At 42.2% G+C, this 19,801-nt stretch overlaps 1 long non-coding RNA gene across 1 annotated transcript in view; it reads left to right on the top strand.

Moving 5' to 3' along the window:
* Positions 1-6,135: 6,135 nt before the first annotated feature.
* Positions 6,136-19,801, top strand: part of LOC109146377 — a 48,943-nt gene continuing 35,277 nt past the window's right edge. The window contains exons 1-2 of the long non-coding RNA XR_005602108.1: positions 6,136-6,200; positions 8,053-8,152. This is a non-coding gene — a long non-coding RNA (uncharacterized LOC109146377). The remainder of the gene's footprint in view (positions 6,201-8,052; positions 8,153-19,801) is intronic.

Below are 19,801 nucleotides of genomic sequence, written 5' to 3' on the forward strand. Positions count from 1 at the left end.
GTGGATTTAGAAATTTTCAATCCAAATGGACAGACAAACAGCATGGAATTGTTGCTTTAGAGCCTTCCCTGAGGTATCAGTGGATCACAGCAGCTTTGTTTCTGCAGCGTGCACAGCTCCTTTCCTGACTCCCACTGGAGGACAGCAGATTGCTTCATTGCCTCCAGAGGAGCACCACATCCACCACTTGCCACCCAGTTACGTACCCAAACCAGCAACCAAATGAGGGAAACCCGAGGCTGACTCCCACTGCTCTCCCCTCTTTCGGCAGGGAGCTGCTTCTTTCTTCCTACTCCTTACGTAGGACAGAGTACAGCAATAATGAGGGTCTTACTTTCCTTTCAGCAGCTGTACCAGTGCAGGAAGGAAAGAGGTTGTTAGCAAACTTTAGAAAGGATTGGAAATTCAGATTTCAAGAATAGATAATTGGAAAAGCAAGATGGGGAGGTTTCTTCCACACCAAATAATAAACATCACCCCCTGAAATAAATCACTTGATTATAGTATCACATTGTATTTTATACCTTTTTTAGTCAGACATTATTACTCATAAACTAAATAATATGATCATTTTTTAAGAGCTGAGATCATGCCTAGAAACTGGTCCAAACATGACTAGACATTGTAATTCATTTTTTCAAGGTTTTTGCTAGCCAAGAGCCAACATCTGTACTGAAGTGGAAAGGATTTTAGGGAGGGTGGGTTGCTCCTACAGAAACCGGTGTGTCATTTTCAGAATGCTGCTGAAATTAATGAGGGTATGGACAGTCTCCTTTCTTTCAAAAGAGATCATCAGTCCATGCTTTCCAGTGTGAAATGTAAGGATGTAAATATGGGGGGGTCAGCTGTACTTTATGAGAGGAAAAAACCAGTGCTACCTGGTGACTTAAAGCAACATAAATTCTTCATGATGGTCTTTTTTGGACTGGAGACACTGCAGACAGCACCTCTCAGGCTTCCTAACCCTGAGCACAGTTAAGGTTTGGGTCATTTGTATGCCGCTGAAATGCTTTTGCGGTGCATTATAGTGGTTTCCTTTAATAAATGTGTAGACCTCCTGTTTCCCTCCCACCAGCACTGCTGGGTTTGGAACCGAACTGGACTTGTGTGTGCACAGCCAGGGGACTGGAGCTGCTCCAGCACCAGGTCTGGAGCCATTCTAACTCAGGTCTGGCTTTTCCAATATGTTTTTATAATCACGCTTAATTATGGGCATGAGAAATAACTAATTACTGAAGTGCGTGGCTTTCCTCCTCCAAGCAAATGTGCCATGGCTATTTTGCTTATCAGATTTTGCAACCCACGCAACCCCTGTCAGCAGACAAGGTGCAGAACATTGAAAATATTATTTCCTTCTCCTGAGTGTTTAGTATAACAATATAAGCATTGACCGTTGTGTACTTTGGTATTATTTTCCTTTCCTGCTTATAGTCCCTTCTCATGTTTCTCCATCATTTTAGGCCCCTAATAGGGATAGGATGAACCCATTGATGTCGGCACATGGAGGCCTGCTAGTGGCATGCCTTTGGTTTTAGTCTCCTAGCAGCAGCCATTCATGTTATGTGGGCTTTCTTTTTTGGGCATTGCCCACCCCTGAATCTGACTTCAGGCATTTTTCACTGCCTGTTCTGCATGAATAGCCACAGGCCTCTTGCCAATTGTCCCCCCTCCTTGAAAGCCAGCCTCAGCCAAAGGCCTTTTCAAGTGTGATCCCAGAGTGCCACACAGGCTTTCAGGGTATTGTTGCTGAGATGAGGGCCCTGCACTGGAAAGTGGGGTCAGAAGAGAAAGCACAATAAGGGGTGATGGAGGCTTCATGCAGTCCTCAGATGCTGGCCTGTTTATTAATTTACAAAACTAATGTCACTGTCTTTAGAGAAGAGATTGAGTGAAAAAGATGCCCTTTGAAGAGAAGAACTGCTTTTGATGCATTACCAAAACACCGCTCCCCTTATTAAATTGATTTTATGGAAGAAAGTACAGCTAATAAAAGTTCAGAAACACCAATAAAATATTGAAGGTCTGGATTCAGTGTTTTCTTTTTTCCTCATCGGCTCAGACACAATTCATGTTAATGGGTTTTACAAGCTGTCCTTGGGCAAAAAAAATCCTTAAATTTGCAAATATCTGGTCTTCCTTATGCACGTCACACAAACTATTAGTCAAGACAGTACAATAGTGCAAGCCCTTTAGCAGAGCTCTCCTCATACATAACGTAACTAAATATTCAAGCAGAATCTGTTTACCTCTCTATGTTTTGGGGGGGGGAGGGATCTAAAAGGGTAGGGGTCCATGAATCTTGAATATAACACACCCAAGTGGCTTGACTCGTGAAAAGATTCAAAGCTGGGCTTGAATGTTGCTCCTGCTGTCAGTGTTGGTGCAGATTAGTGGATCTGGGCAAGCGGTTCTCTGACCTGTCCCTGTCACGTGAGATGGAGTCCTGCTGTCTGGTGGGATTTAAGGTTTGCACTGCAGGTTTTAATCTAAGAGCAACCTTGGGAATAAATGTGGTTTCTTGATTCCTTATTCTTCCTTCCTTTACCTGGTCAAAGGCGAGGCTGGCTGCATCCCCCTACAGGCACACTCGTGGTGGTTTCATTTTGCTGACCAGTGCCACCGCAAGCTGCGGACTCCATCTCCTGCCTCCCAAAAAAAACGAGGGAGATGCTGCTCTCTCCATCTCGGAGCAGCTCGGGAAGCAGTGTGTCACACCCAGCTGAATCCTGGTCTCTTATTACCCTGGGAAACCAGGAATGAGTGTCTTCATCCGTAGAGGCCTCGTCACTTGCACGGGCGGCTGTTGCCGTGAGCTGCCAGAGATATGGGACGATTATCATTGTGGATGCTACACAGGATTGAGTTCAGGGAATTCTGAGGCCACAACCATGAAACTCTCCAGCTGGAACTAAAGACAGCTGTCATTAGAGTTGTATCCTCTGCAGGCTGGAGGCAGAGGGAAGGCATTCCAGCCTGACCAGTGAGGTACAGATAGATGCAAGATTAGGAGTCAGTTTTAGACATGTGGCTGTAAACGTGTGATTGAATTTTAAGTGCTTTCAATTAACGCAGATCAAAAGAGACTTTTGTAGTCGGACAGACCTTCATAAGTACCAGACTTCAAGCATAAATTTGTCCAGTCTTCCTTTGTTTTTCATAACTTGTCTTGCCACGTTTGGTAATTATGGAAGGCATTCAGGACTTGCTCTGTCTCATCCAGTTTCTTCTCTTCTGTAGTGCTCCAGCAGTGAAGTCAGTGGTTTTACAATCCACTGCCTTGGATCTGGAAAGTCATTTATGGCCAGCAAGTGGGTGTAAATTGCTAATGGTAACATCTTAAGTCTACCCTGTATGCAAAGCAATGGAGATTGATCCATTGAACAAAAACAGTTATGTAATCTACTCACCTTCCTAGTAGGAGAAAATAATTCAAAAGCTTCTTATCTCTTTTTAAAATGATAATCCAGGAGAAATAAGTTTATGATGAGGAATGTTCTTACCTGAAAGCAAATACCAGAACATCACCCTGTATGATAAACGCTGGTAACATTTAATTGTACATTTATTTTGGTTTTCAGCTCTGCTGCAGAAAGAATCACATATTAATACAGGTTCAGCATTACTCTTCATGCTTCTATCAAATACATGTTCTCAGATTGATATATTTGGTTATAAATATATTCATTTGAAGCATAAAAGTGTTGAGTTTTTCCTGAATAGGACACTATTACCAATTTTGGTATATATATATACTGATAGCTAATTCTCTAAAAATTATTTTTGTTTGAGAATGACAGTAGATTTTCAAACTCAGAATTTAGTGAAGAATTAGGAGACTGGTTAGTGAATGATTCTGTGACTTTTTAAAAAAGAAGATTGTATCCTTTCATACTTGCAATTATCTGGTATGAAGATACCGCACACCTTAGTAGAAAGGTGTGAAGGGCTTCTGCATACTTCATCCACTCATTAAAATTAGCTAATTTGAGAACGGCTCCTTGAGTTAGGTTAAGAAGTCAGATCACCCAGCCTTTTACAGTGCTTTTCAGTCTCGCACTCAAGGTAGATAAATAGGTCAAATATCTTCTTTTAAGGTTGTCATGTCTTTCTTCTCTTTATTAATGAAGAATGTAGAAGTGAAAGGTTGCTAAGCTGACATTGCTTCAGTCAAGGCTGAAAGCTACTAACTGTGCCTGAAGATTCTCTAGGAAACACAGCATCTTTGCAAAAAAAGCATACCTGGGGTGTAGGAGTAGGCATTAAAGAGCTCTGCAGCCTCTGGTGAAAAATCCAACACCCCCGGACAGTTTGGAACTTGCCTGTACAAGATCTGTTTATTTTGGCTTCGAATGGTGGAGAAGATTTGCCCTCTATATGTAAACAACCACAGATAATAGGATGTCAATGAATGTATTTCAATATTTACCTTTTAAAATTAATCAAATTAGCCACAGAAAAGTACTGAGAGTGAAATATGACAAGTACCAGAAAGTTTCTTATGAACTACTTCCCTTCTCCTTCCTTATGAACAGCTAAAAGTGGTCAAAGTACCCAGGAAAGCTGCTCTGGCAAACTTGCCACTTCCATGGCAGGAACAAGCACAGCCATGACCAGGTCAAGAAAATCCCCAGTGTGGGGAGAGGTTTTATGATGGCTTAGAGGCACTAATCGGTAAAAAAGGTGTCTGGTAAAGATAGGAGGTTGGGTAATCCTCAAAAGCTCAGCATTTTGGTTCAGATAGCAAGCTAAATAGTTTATCTGGAATATTCTGAATCCCACTGAGGTGAAGCTCAAGCAGCAATCTTATGAGAGCAAGGCTTCATGTGGCATTTCGAACTTCTGCTTTTGGTCCATTTAAAAATTAAACAAGAAGTGCAAGAATGAAACACTTCCTTAAAAACGAAGTTAATTCAACGTGTTTTAGAGTTAACTGAGTTTTGAATTGGTTAAGTTTGGATTTAGGGGTGATTTTGGACCATTTTATGCTTGTTTTAAACCATTATCTGTTCTCTAAGTAGTTCGGGAAATTTTTGTAGCTACCTGGACAAAATCTACATCAGATTCCAAACACAACCTGAGGTTAGCATTAAATGGAGTTAGTAATGCAAACTGCCACATCCTTTTTTTTTTTTCTTCTTTTGGAGCTCTCTTACTTCCCTCACAGCTATTTATCATTGGAAGGATAAAGGAAAAGAGAGAATGGGCAAATCAAAATAAATTTTTAGAAAACAAAACCAAACAAATCCATCTTCCCCAATCAGACACTGTTTTCTTATCGCCCCACGAAAAAGATAAACTGCCTGAGAAAATCAGGTTAAATGAAGAGCAGTGACATGGTGATAACTGTGGACAGAGACTTCAAACAAAGTGGTCTAGCTATGAGGAAAAGACGCTGATGGTGTTTTGCAGCAGAAAGGATTGAGTGTCGCTGAGTTAGGTTTTGGAGACCACATGAAATCCTTCTGCAACTTTCTCCGCAGATTCTGCTTTCGCTAGCTAAAAGTCATGCTATTTTATCCTGGCTGTAATGAATGTGAAACCAGCAGTGAACAGGGAATGTCCAGATCTCACCACAATGCACAGCCTTGCTGCAGATGTGAAGTAGTTGCTTCTCCACTTGTAGGTAACCTGCTATGGGTTGCGATGTCTCAAAATTCTTTGTAGCATTTCTGCCTTTTTGCAGCAATTCTAGAAAGGCTTATGGTTTTAGCACAGGGCTGTTGGAAAGGCTCAGCTTCCCAAAAAAGCTCGAGAGGTAGATGGATTTTCAGAGGGAAATCTGGCTCCGTATCTTGCAGCGGGAAGTCACAGATATGGACTGGTCTGTAAAATTTAGTTACCCAAACAAGAGCTGTATTGTTTTGAAATCCTCACCTCAACTGTAAAGCCTGGGACTCTGGAAAAATATCTTAATTCTGCTTGTGAGTCCTTTTGATTTGCTTCTGCTTGTGGATGTCATTTCCTGACTCCTGCCTGTGTCCTTCTGTCTGTCTTGCTCCCACTGAGAGGGTGCCTGAGCCTGGGTCTGCAGAGTTTTGTTAACTCAGAATCCCTCATGCATGAATTGATTTCATTGCTTGAAATTGCGACAGAGAGCTGCTTCACCTCAAAGAGACTTTGTTTACTGTTCTTTTTCTTTGCAGAGTAGTCTGAAATGATCAGAGGATCCATGGGGATGGAAGTGCTCTGAAGGTGGGAAGGTATGGTTTCAATTGATATTCAATTTGGCAGAGTCAAAATGTTTCACAAAAATACACTAATTTTGACAGGATTAAGGCTTTAAAGTTCAGTTTTGGTTCTGGCCTGGGAGAAATAGGACACAAAAAACTGTGAGATTTTTTAAGAGAATACAAATCAGTTTTTAAAATGTTTGAAAAAATTTTAGTTTTACAGGATTGCAAAACAAAAGCAATGCTGGGGAATCAGAAATAGTGTAGAAGCAAATTTGGCATTCACTGGCTATTTCCTTGAAATACAAACATGGAAACCAAAGAATCTATCTGATTACCTTGGTATTATTGCTGTCTTCCAAGCTCTTCCACTCTGGAAGTGTGACTGATCTGTAAAGCTTTAAATGGTAATAAAGTGTTAGGAACAGGATTTCTGTGTGGTCCCTGTGCCAGCATCAGAGAAAAGATCCAATGCAGCTAATCTGTTCAAGTTTAATGAATGTCCTGCTGACTTTTAAGGGAGCTGGCTGCCTGACTACCCTCTGAGACCTTAAAAATCTCTTCCTATTTTTGTAGGATTTTGTCAGGAAACCAGATTGAGCGAGCCCATATAGAAAATGCCATTGCCATTCCTACAGGTTTCCACAAGACATTTGACCCTCTCCCCTCCCTTTCTTTCTTCTTTTTATACCTCTCTGGAATGCAGATATTTTGGTTAATTTTCTCCAGCTGTCACAGAGTCTCACAGGAAAATGACCTCGCAGAGTGACCACTTCCCCTATTCCTTGACTTAAGTAGATTTTTTTCTTCAGAGCTTTCACCACATCATCCACATCACTGTCTGGTGTCTTTCATGAGTCAGGAAAAAAGCAAAACAAAATTTTCCACCCTCTAGAAAAAAAAAAGGAGAACCAAATCAGATCAGTTTGGGTTGGTTTTACCAATTTACATTGGTATTTCAGAGCAGTTAGTGCAGCAGAACTTTAACATCACCCATTTCTACTAAAAAGTAGGGAGATATTAATATTTCAATATTTTTCTTCTAAGAATGACTTTCATCACAAAATTAGTTCATTCATTTAGTAATGACAGCAGTCTCAGGAAGTTGGAGAATCAGAACTCTGAATTCTTTTGTTCTTTTCAATATACAACCCAGAGGGGGAAATTTTATTGCAGAAACTTATTAAATTTAGTTTTCTGAAATAGCATTCTGGAAAAAAAACCCCAAACCAGCAAAGCCCTGTATGGCAAATAGCTATGGCTTATGAAATATGTAAATATATACGCGAGATGCATCTATCTCAAAAACTAATGGTTTATTAAGTACCAAGGACCTGTTGTTAAGCATGACTTCCCTCTTCCTTCAAGTTCCTCCTCTGTTTTCATGAATACCTGGTTGGGGCTTGTAGAATCCCAAGGATTTCCAAGCACAGCTTTTCCACACTGTAACAGCTCTTCTCTACCTTGTGTTTTGGATGCATATTCCAAAGTCGTGGTGCTTTCTGTGGCATTTTGAGAATTTTCCCCCAGGAAATTGTAATGAATGTGTTCTTTTTGAGTGTCCTTGTGTTTACATGAGTGCTTCATCAAGACTGTCCAAGGTGAGTAGGTTGTAGCTGTGCCTCATTTCTCTAATCTTCCAAAGCTGGTATCACCACATGCTATTTTTGTAACATAGACTTTGAAATTGTTTCATTTCAGAATTTTGGGAATGATTGCTTGGTACAGCCCCCAGCAATTTTTATAAAGAAATTCAAGATAGATTTTCATGGTTTGTGGCATCAAGTAGGTCATCTGGTATAAATATATGCCTGATAAAGGTCTAAAAGCAGGTTACTCTTGTGCAGTGACAAGATTTTGGGCTTTTCTCTCCTCTGTGCAGAATGTCCACCAGGCAGAGTAATGAGCTGGCAGATTGAAAGAGCAGCCCCAGGTGCAAAGACCCAAGTGTGGATTGTGGAGGTCACTATGGCATGAGCTTGGTATGTATCTCCTGGAGTTGGGATGAATGGGAGCTAGAAAATAAGGAGATTTCATCATGTCTCAAAGGCTGCCATGAAGGACCTGAATTAGGTAGAATTAAGTGAGCAAAATCATGGTGTAACTGATGAGCACTTGGTTTATAACCCTACTGACGGTGCCACTGTTGTGTACAAACTGTAAATCCTTACTCTTTCTCTATGTTTGTGACTACACATTGCAGGGATACCTCAGTCTTGAATGGGATCATCCTAGTTTGGGATGGGGCTGTGTGTTCCTCCTCCTCATAGCTGCTGATGTATGGGAACAGCAGCCTTGAAGATGCCCTCAGCTGGATCCCACACAGGAGATTTCCAGCACTGCTGCCCAGGTTCTGTGTGTGAGCAGATGTGCTGCCTCGGCTGCTGCTGATCCAGGTTACCCTTCCTGTCCATCCCAACCACTTCACTCATCCTCTAAAGCCTCCAGCTGGAAGGAGGTTCTGTCAAAAGATGTGGCAAATCCGAGGAAGTGGAAGGGAAGAGGGATGGTGAGAGAGTCTCTGCAGGAATGCGATGGGTCACAAACTCCTAACTGGAAGTAGCCATGGCCTGGGCTGTGCATCCAACTGTGCTCTTGGAGGTGCTCAGTCATGTGCTGTTCCCACTTCCTGGAGATCCCATCTCAGCCAGGAATGTGCTTTTGGAGCAGCACTCCAAGCTGTGAGCCTGAGAACTGAAGTGGCCATCTTGACTATATTGTAACTTGGGAATAAGGGAGTAAGAAAATGCCTCAAAATTGCGTGCAGCATTCCTTCACTTGTATGTATGCTGAATAGACCCGATGTTGTGAACAATCCCATTTATTTCAGTGGAAATTCTTTCAGAATAAGCTTTGGCTGAGATTAGGAAAAATGATGGCATCTTTTCCTGGATGATTCCTTTTTGCCGGAGCTGAATTTTTACAGCTAAAACCTTTGGAATTTAAGAAATCCGATAAACAGGTTTCCCAAGTCTTTCTAGTCTTAACCACAGAAGTGAAGGAGAATGGTTCTAATGGTATGATAATCTCATATCCATGCCCTATTTCAAATGCTTGCTTTGCACAGGATGGAAAACACTGCTAATAATAATAATAATAATAATAATAATAACATTAATAATATGGATGATAGGTGTAACAGCTATTTTCTTGGAATTAGTACCTGGGAGATAGTATGGCTTGGTTACTTTGCTTCAAAGAGAGACACGAAATTTCCAACTTGCAAATTTTTAGATAGGTCAATATAAAACCAAATGATCTTAGTAAATTGCTTAACCTGGAAGGTGACCATCATGTTTATGGTATTAAAATAGGTTCTTTGTACCTGCTACACACATATAATTACATAAACATCTCCCTATTAGCTTAGATGGACTCTTTGCATTTCAGACTCTAGAAATTCTAGGAGGAAAAGAGGGGATGAACCAGAGAATGAATCCCATATTCTAACTGATCAGTGTTTCCTCACGTGTATCTGTTTCAGGAAGAGACTTCAGCATATGTTTAGCTTTAAGCCTGGGCTCAGGTCTCTCTGGGTTTAAACATGCACTGGTCAGGGATGCTTTCTTAAATAGAAGCAACATGTTATCCCACTGAAATCCACTTGATTTGCCAGCTACACCCCTCCTTTGCACAGAGGTGATTTCTACAGGCATCTGTAAAGACAGGGGAAGCTGAGGTCTTTAGAGCAGCTCCTGCCTTCAGAATGGATTTAGATCTCTGTGGTACAAAGTGCAGTCTTCTTCCAGTGCCAAAGCTTTTTCCTACCAAAGTAAATGTAAAGTAGCATAATGGGACTGCAGGCTTATTTTCTGGTCTATGGGAAAATAAGAAATCACTTTATTAGGGTATTTTGCACTGTCCCTTTTTGTTCCCTGTCTTTACCATCTGACTACTCTCTCTAAAGACCAAGGCTGCACTAATGCAGAAGTTGCTTTGTTATGTAAGGGGAGAATCAAAGGTGTTGAGAGTGACCAGGTCATATTCCCGTCGGTCTCCAGCATTTAGACTCCTTTCAGCTTGGTTTTTGGTGACAAACTGCACAGCTGCAACGCCTTACATTGACCAGCCTGCATGTATGAAGGATGTGTAATGTTAACTAAGCCCTTTCCCGTCCCTCATGGAAGACCACCCTGCCTGCAAAATCTCCAGAGGAAAGCACGGCATGTCCTGATCAGAAACCGCCTTTGTTGGCAGAAGTACAGTACGTTGCATTAACCAAAACAGCATTTTAAAAAACATTTTTGATGGTGGCTGCTTTCTATTTAAATATCCATTTTGCTTGTGTAAACGGATCTTGTTCGGTCCTTGCATCCCAACATCCCAGGACTATCTGAAAGCCTTGTTAACATTTAGCATTGAAAATTGCTTCAAGCCTTGCACGAAATCCTCAAAACCTGATATGCTCAGGGCAGAAGAAAGACTGGATTCTCCTCTGAACTTCCCCAGACAGCAGTTTTCTCTGGGACAACCTTTCTGGTGATGCAAGTTTTCCCTTATCGTTCCTCACCACCGACAGTGCAGTTTTTCTATTGGGTGGGAGCTGTTATTAAGCAAAAGCCACTTTCAAAACTTGTTTTGCTTCTCTCATGTTGGTTTCTCTGTGCCTTCACTTGTTGCTGTATATTCCCCAACCATGAATTTATCACTTGTCTCCTGAACAGTGAGCAATGCAGCCCCCAAAAACTGTACTTACCATAGAAATGAATCATATTCTGCTGGACACAGCCACTTACTGGCTGTGAACACAAATGTGACAACATCATTTGGTCTCTAACTGGACATCGAAAGGGAAGACCTGGGATAATTGTGTCCAGGGGAGTCACTTTTAATTTGGGCACAACTGCATTTAGAACCTGGCCCTGGGAAACTCATACCAGCACCACCAGTGTATCTGAGGATATAACAAACGTACCTGAACAGTATCCTTCTTGTTCCTGCTCAAATCATGGATATGAGGCTTCTTGCTTCAACTGTTCCTCTATATACATGTCAGCACAGCATAAAATACGCTGTCTAGACGGGCTACTTGAACTTGCAAGGTGGAAGATTTGTAGAACTAAACCCTTCTCTCTTCAACACCGTTTCAGCAGTGTAATTTCACTTAAAACAAATAAAACAAACCCTTGGTTTACCTCTGAATAACCTCAGGGACACTTGGCCAATCTCAGGGTGTTGGGTGGAATCCTATGTTAGGAAACTAAAACTTGAATTGGTGTTTTCTGACAAGTGATTTACCCATCAGAAAGGTCTGGGCTGTAGGGCCAGTGGTGACAATGAGCTGCTTCTTTGCTGTGTCCCAGTTTTCTCAAGTGTGTGATGGTTGTAATTAAGTTAATTTACCTGTCGTGGATACTGTGACATGTAAATTGCAGGAGGGCTTATAAAGGGCTATCAAATGTGTGATTCTAGATGTGAAATCTCCAGGTTTAGACAGCTACTTTTGAAGGTCCCAGGAGAAGTGTCTTTCTTTTCCTGCCCACTGTTCCTTCATTTCACAGTTCATGGAGCAGTGGCCACCCTACATCAAAATCTTGACTTCGTTTTGTGCATCTGTCTGGGGTTTTTCCATGCTCAGAGGCAGCACTCTCATCTCTCTAATCCTAAAATCCTTTTCTGAAAGAAAAGTGAATATTGCTCTTTGCAGATGGAAAGACTGAGCAAGGAGGTTAAACCCTGTAGTTTAATAACAGACAGAGATAAGAAGCATGGGAACGAGACAGATGGGCAGAAATTTCAGGCCTCTGGAAGGGTTCAGGATCACCCTGCAAATTCACCTCAAGGCTGCACACTGCATTCCTGTGCATCCAGAAGTGTCTGCTTCCCTGTGTGTCTCCTTACAACCTGGTGTAAATCCTCCCAAAGCCAGGTGCAGATGTCATTATGGTAATAATGTTACAGAGCTTTATTAGAGCGCATTTTCCATCCTGATTCTGATCCACTCAAATGTCCATGGAATATTACCCCAAATTTTCTTTCTTGTTGTGTATCATCTCCCTCTCTTCCTGTGAGATTTAAGACCAGTTTTTGGATATACAGAGGAGGTAGCTGGCATCCTCAGCTTACTCTTCACAAACTTGTATCTTCACCGGGGATGGAAAGACCAAAATCTGCCAAGTTTCTTGAAAATCTTCCGGACTACGAGGATTTGGGGGTTTTTAATGGCGGTGGTGATTTTCAGAAAGGCTTCACATAGGTCACCTCCATGCCTTTCTGTGCACAAAGCACAAGGGATATTTTCCACTTCGGTAAAAAACCAATCATAGGTATTTATTTAATCTACTTCCTGTGGTAATGTTGTGTACCAATGAAGTTAAAGAGAGAGCCAGAGCTGCGGTGACTTTCATTCGCTTGGAAAATAAGAGGAGCAAAACTTCATTAGCATAGCACAGTCTGTTAGGTCCCACACTTATACCCCCCAAAAGGTCTTCCTGTTTCCTTGTGTTTTGATAAAACGGCTGATACGCTGCTAAATTGCTGGGAAAGTCAGGAATAACATTAATTTAATGAGGGAGTTAGATTAAAAATACGCCATAGAGCTGGACTGCTGCTTTTTTAACTGCTTGGCATTCCTGATGCTGGGTCTTGGTTTCTGTAGCCATGCAGCATATGAATCAGAGAGAACCCACCCTGTGCTTTGGCATAACTCTTTAAAGCACTGACAGTTCCTCTTTCTTCAGCAGTAATTAAACAAGTAAAAACTGGTTGCTTTGGTTAGCAGATATAAATGTGGAAAATATTCACAAATACATATCACTGGGCGTGTGTGTCTAAGGAATCTGGATGAGCTGTGGCTGGACTCTCCTTTCCCACATTCTTACAACAAAGGTGCTTTATCCAACAAAGCAATCTGGCCAAGGTCTTTTATTTCAGCTAATTCATGTTCTCTTCTCTCTTTGTAAGGCTTGAAGGTTTGCTGATAGTGCAGTTCAGTGCAGCCCTTGATGACAGGAGGCACTGTTGGGGATAGGGCTCTGTAGGGGGAAGAAATCAGTTAAAACCAGGATGAGACAGCCCCTAAAACTAAGGCCAGGCCTATCCTTAATTTATTTTTTTTTTCACTGATTTGACTCTCCCAGCGAGCCTGGCTACAGAGCTCATAGTTTGGTGCAATTGTAACTGAAAAGGTACCCCTTACTAAAATCAGCCCTCAGGTAATAACGATAGTGGTGTCAAGGTGTTCATGGTGGCACGGAGAGGTGGTGTGCTCTGGCTGCACGGGCAGGCACCTTCCAGAACAGGGCTCAAATGACTGCAGTCACACCCCAGCTGGCTGGTTAAACACCTCCAACTTTTGGGAGGAAGCCTGAGCTAATGACAAAGCATTAGCAGAGCTTCAAGGGCAGCGCACATAACAAGGACTTTCTTGGAGCCTCCATTTACAGCCATAGGACAAGACCACTCCCTTTGCCTCAGTTACTCCTCTATAAAATGGGAATAATCAGACCATGGTTTATAAATCCAGAAATCCTTCGTGTGATGACGCTTTGTGCTCACCTTTGCTACCCGCTTTGTAGTGCAAACTACAGAACTTCCTCGGATTAGCTCCTGTCAGAAATATTTAGGGGAAATATATTATACCTTAGCATTTCCACTAGAACAGTTGAGAAGTTGACAATATCTAAAGTAAAAACATGAGCATAACCCTCATCCAAAAGAGGCAACCTGAGACACAATATAATATATATAATATAATATAATATAATATAATATAATATAATATAATAAATACAACGTAACATAACATAATTAATATAATATCCCAGCTGTCAATACTGAGGGGAGGAGACAGGACCTAATACTTAATAATTGAAATGCAGGCTTTTCTTTTTAGTCTGGTGTTGTTTCACTTCAAATTCCAGGAATACCTATGGCAGTTATGTTGATGATCTGCCTGTTGCATTTCCCATTTCCCACATGTATTTTTCCCTAACCTTCTCCTTGTTAGGTTGATAGCGCACTTTCCCGATTTCGTACTTTTCAGTTCGTCTCATGGCTCTTTTCCTAATGTCTACTACTTTCCAAAACTCTTGGTTCAACTGGTACCTTATCCATGCACAGGTTCTAGGGATCCTGCCTGGATCAGGCACAGGAATGGCAATGACAGAGGTGGATGAAGTTGCTCAGCACTTTGGCAGGAAAATCTTGTTAGGCTCCTTACCTGGTGATTCAAAAGTTTGTTGAATTCATCAGGCTTTAAACCTGATACTCCTGGACCAAGTAAGGGCAGTTTTCGTCTTTTTTTTTTTTTTTTTAGCAAAATAGCTTCAGTTTATCCCCGTAGGTTATTTTATTTTTCTCAAATTACCCAATTCATATTCGCCTCCCGCAGGGTTCTCTTTTCTCACTCCTGTTTATTACATGCTGAGTTGCCTCCCCTCTAATTTACCCTCGTGGTACAACCCTACTGACTAAAGAGGAGAAATTCCTGCTTTATACCAAAATAAGCAAAAGCAGAATCGGTGCCAGATTTTAACTTTGGTGAGCAAAGCTTGCTTCTCTTTGCCTGGAATCATCCAGCGATACCACAACCGGGAGCTACAGCCAGACATCCAAGTACAACAAATGTTTCTGGGTTTGCCCGCTACACTTTCCTGCTCCTCAGATTCAGGCTGGAAGGAAGAGGAAGATTAGGAAAGAAAATGTGTGCATGAATATTTCGGCAATCTGCTGTGTTAGGAAGGAAAAAATGTAGAGAGCGGATGACTGATTCATGGTGTTTTAGTTGAAAATGTTGTAGCTTTTAAACATTGCCTCAGTGTGGTCGGGGTGCTTACGGTAAATGCATTTCACACCAGATGTGGCCTCAACTGTACATGACTTAGAATTTCCCTGCACACAGTAACTGCCAGTTCTGGGAGCCTGAGGATGCCCAGGTTTCAGAAAGACTGTTCTTGTTGTAGCTCTCCTGCCCAAGGGGTGCCAGCAAAATGAGCACAGGGGTTGGGGAAGCTGCTGACCCCTAAAAATCTCGGGCTTCAAATAGTCTGTAAAACATAGATGCCAGTGTTCTGCTCCCAGGGGCTGAATAATGCCTTTTGTTCCCAAACCACGTGTCTTTGCACTTGGAGGAGCGGGCACCACTAGAAGAGGTGATCTTCCATCGACCCCACAACACGCAAGCTCAGCAGAAGCAGAAGGGCCCATAGGATATTTTCCTTTCTGGAAAAAAACTGGGTAATGCATACACTGGCTATGAGGTTATTGGGTGCAAAACTAGAACAGGGACTCCAGCTGAAAAGGTATCAACTGCCTGCCATGCCTCTGTGAAATCCCTGCAAGTGATCTGGGCCAGAAAAATAAATATTATGATTTCTGCCATTCACCTGGCGCCTCAGGATTTCTAGAAAGAATTCAAAAAAGTAAAAAAAACCCCTAGGCTATTGTTGGTGAGTTGGATGTGGATGTTGAGTTATAGAAAGATACTGAGTATACAGAAAATTCCGAGTCCTTTAGTATCAGCAGAGTTTTGCCAAGGGTTTATTGCTTTTGGAACCGAAGCTGGAATTAGGCTTGAATGGGGCAAACACGAAGCTGATCTCGTGCACATGAACAGGCAGCCCCAAAGACACCTGAGAAGGAGTCTGTGTGGAGCTGCTGCTGCAAATGTGGGGCTCACCCAGTGCAAGTGTGCAGACCTGACTTAAATGCTAGCAATGCAAGAGTCTAAGGAATAAAGGGGTATTATTTCATAATGTTTGGAATATAAATCCCACTTTTTCTCCCAGCAGGAGTGAGACAGTTTCTGGCAGTGCCTCAGTTAGCACCTTCTTCCCTGGGCTGTCCCAAGCTGCAGTCAGGTGTGGCATTGCAGGATGCTTTTGCAGCAGGAAACCTGCAACGCCTTGGGCTTTGGGTAAGGCACAAATGGTATTCCCCACCTGAAACCCGAGCAATTATCTGCCTCTTTGCCAGGTGAAGCCTGTGGTGCTCTGACCTCATGTTTTGAGCACTCAGACCTAGTCTGCAGCCAGTCTGAGATCCCTGCACGTGTTGCAGCCGTGCCTTGCTTTCACTGAGCGGATGGTCCAGAGGCTTTGCATCATCCTGTGACAAGAGCCAGGCCCAGACCTAGATGTGAGCCTTGGCTGCCCAGGTCCCAAAGAGCCAAATTCGTGCCGCTGAGTCTCCACAAAGCCATAGAAATGGAAGGATTTAATCATGTCTGAATGCAATTTTGGGTAACTGAGTAATTGACGTAATACCGGTCACAATATGTTGGCTGGTGAAGACAACAATAAACTGTGCACGTCAGCTAATCATGATTAAACACTGATGAGGCCAGGCTAAAACTGCACTTAGCTGACATGTGCTGAATGCTATTTGTTCTTGTCTACACCGATTCACATCGCATTCAATGCAGCATAATATAGATAAGCCCTTTGGGGAAAGTGTAGCTCTGGTCAGGCCTCAGTGTTCCCTGACTGGCCAACAGCTGCTCGAGCAGGTTTATAAAGGGACCACTTACCCATCCTTTGATGGAGAGATAAGCCACTGTAATGTAATTACAACCAGGGAGATGGGAGAGGGGAAAGAACAAAATATGCCAATCATGAAGGGGGTACACTGAGAGCCTCAGATTCCTTCCAACCTAAACATTGTGGCAAGGAAAGAAGTCTTAATTAGGAAACGTGTAGGCATAGAACAGGAGCCCATCCTAAATGAATTGGGGTGTGATGAGCATAAAGAAAATGCTTTTTAAAAAGATCTTTGACTCCCACTGAGTGCTTGTTTCTTAGACTTCCTTGCCTAATAATGTCAGCATTTAAATGGCCCCAACTCCCAAATAACAAGGCTTTGAAGTTAACACCTCATTGAGGTATAGAGTTCATACGTTTGCTATTCCTATTATTTGGCTAGAAACCGTTTTCTGCATGGCTAGCTTAATAGGGCAACAGAATATTAAGCTGTATAGGGATTGAGAAAGCTATTCACACAAAGGAAAGAGCTACAGACTTCATGTATTTGAACAGAACCTGACAATTAAGAGAAAAGAGCAAAAGTCTGGGAAGTGCCCCGAATCACATAATTGCATGAAATTTTTTCATACCTGTGATATTTCCAGTGGCCAGGCACAAACACAAGGGATTTTCGGCTTGGACTGTGTTAGGGAGCTGTCGTTGTAATTAAGAGAGGAGACGAGGTGTTTTTTCTGTCCTGCCAAGGTTTTAAAGCCTCAGAAAGTATTCCATTCTTTAGCAGGACAGAATCAAGGTTGTTTGGATTTTTTCACTGAAAAAAGCAAAAAGATGCTGAAAAGTGACCTGGTGCTTGTTGGACCAGTTACTTAGGGAATGGGTGACTCAAGTCTGCCTCTGTTGTTTTCCACCATCATAGAGGAATGCCTCAGCCACCAGGCTATCACCTATTTTAGAAACTTTACCTTTTGGTTTTGGCCCCAGCATCCAGCAGATCTCTAAAAATTACTTTTTCAGTCAGCATCTTCTTGAATCCACCAAAAAAAAGGCTTTTCATTCATCTGCATTTTTGGACCAGTTGTCTCCACTCCTGGTAAATCCCTGTGGCAAAACAATTATCCTGCCCCAAAACAGCTATTCTAAGTCAGAATTATCTGTGCCATAGAAAAGCCCAGAGCCTGCAGTTAAAGACAGGGCTCTTTGGTGCTTGCTGCCATATGGCAGATGTTTTCTTACCCTGAAAAATTCATGAATAATCTGAACAGTGCAATGGAGAGAGTAAATGATGTTATTAAGCTCATTTTCAGGGGTAGGGGGCTGAACCATAATGTGACATTTCACCAAGGCCATGTAGGAAACTTTGCAGTGCCAGGATTAAACTAAATTGATGGGATGTTCCAGGCTTTGACCACAAATAAACCACCTGTGCCCTCTAAATTCACCTCTACAGAGCATAAATTAGGCATTAGAATGATCACAGAAGTGCAAAGGATTTAGAAAAGATCCTCTTGTTCCAGTGCCCAGCTGAATAACAGCTTCTACTTTTTTTTATTTCCTATGGTTTTTACAGTTTAGAAAATGCTGGTGATAAAACTGTCTTGTGTTTGGGATTCAGGAGATTTGTGGTCATTTATGTCATTCTTTCACTGACATGGGCCAAGCTTATGCTTCAGTTATTTCTCTGAATTTAGATATAAAACCATCTACCTCTTCCAGGCTTCAGTGATTGAAGGATTCCACCTTCATTCCTACCTGGTGCAATTATTTCACATCTATTCCACAGCAAATACCACAGCAAAAGCCACGCTTGGTACTCAGCTACAAGCAACTGGCATCCATGATTAAATTAGACAATTATTCTGGGTGTGCAACCAGAAGAATCTTCTGCAGAAATCTCTTTCTTTGACTCTGTGAGGCCTCCTAGGGCTTGGGAAGCAGATTGAAGGCAATCTCATGTGTTTATATTGACTTGCTGCTGAGGATGAATCACAGTTTCCTCACAAATCCACTGAAGTGTTAATAGCATCTGTTCATTTTATAGCAACTTACAGATTTTAAAATGGATGAATGGAGAGGAAAAACAGCTCCATCACCCTGGTGGTCCTGTGTCCAAATGCCATGTTGTGCTGAAGAGCAATACTTTTCTTTATGCTGCTTCCTGAAAGAAAAAACACCCTTTTGCGTGTGTAATCATTGTTCCTTAGGCACTGTGTCCTTCTACGGTGTAAAATCACAGTGACAATAATTGCTCTGAGAAACAAAGGAGTCAGATTCCTCCTCTGTTTTCTAACAAAGTGGGAGATTGACAGGGTGGGCAGCCCAGGTGCCTAAAGGCTCTGTCCCCTCCACGAGCTGAAAACTTAGGTTCTCAAAATCCCTATTTAGCTGCAGACAGACTTACACTGCTTAGAGAGTTTAAGTCCCTTCAGCCCATTGAGCTGATCTTTAATTTGGGAAGTAGGAGATGTATTTCAAGTAAGAGTTGTATGTAACCTTACAGTGATGGTATTTATTGGGGAGGGGAGGGGGAAGGAGAGGGGGCACACACTGGAGTTCCAGTCCCTACAGCAAGGACTGGAAAAGATGCACTTGTCGGATAACAGGAAGAAGTTCTCTCTCCACTCCAGCAAAGACTGAGAGAGATTCACATCTTTGATCATCAGCTTGGACACATCTGTGATGGGAAAGATGAGGTCCTCAGCCTCTCTATCAGTTCCTGTGAGAAATATAAACCATGGCATTTTGTCATGAGAAGGAGCTGGGTTCCCAGCTCAGTGTCAGTGACAGCTACTCCTGCCACTGGTGCCTCTTTTTATTATCTCCTGCACTTAAAATCACTGATGGTCCTGTGTGCAGTGTGGCAACTTCTCCCTTGGTTGGGACAGGGAAGTTGGAGAGTGATAGTGGTGTGTTGGCACTGGGGCTGGAAGAACATGCAATAAAAATAAAAGCACAGGAGTCTTGCTCCCCTGTGTCTGAATAAAACATGATTTAAAGGTGGTGATAAAATCTGGGTTGCATATCCTGAGCTAGAGGCACAGGTAACCTTTTCCAACAGCCAAGTGCTCCCTCCCTCTCCAGCCCTGATCCCAGTCACTGTCTCATGCAGGTCCTGCTTTCCTCTGACCACATGCTGAGGCAATTTAACCCACTAATCTTGCAGAAAACTGTATTTTGATGGGTCAGTTTTTCATTAGGTTTGTGATTTGAGGC

Source organism: Corvus cornix, chromosome 5 (genome assembly GCF_000738735.6).
Source record: "Corvus cornix cornix isolate S_Up_H32 chromosome 5, ASM73873v5, whole genome shotgun sequence".
In the NCBI taxonomy this organism is placed as follows: Eukaryota; Metazoa; Chordata; class Aves; order Passeriformes; family Corvidae; genus Corvus; species Corvus cornix.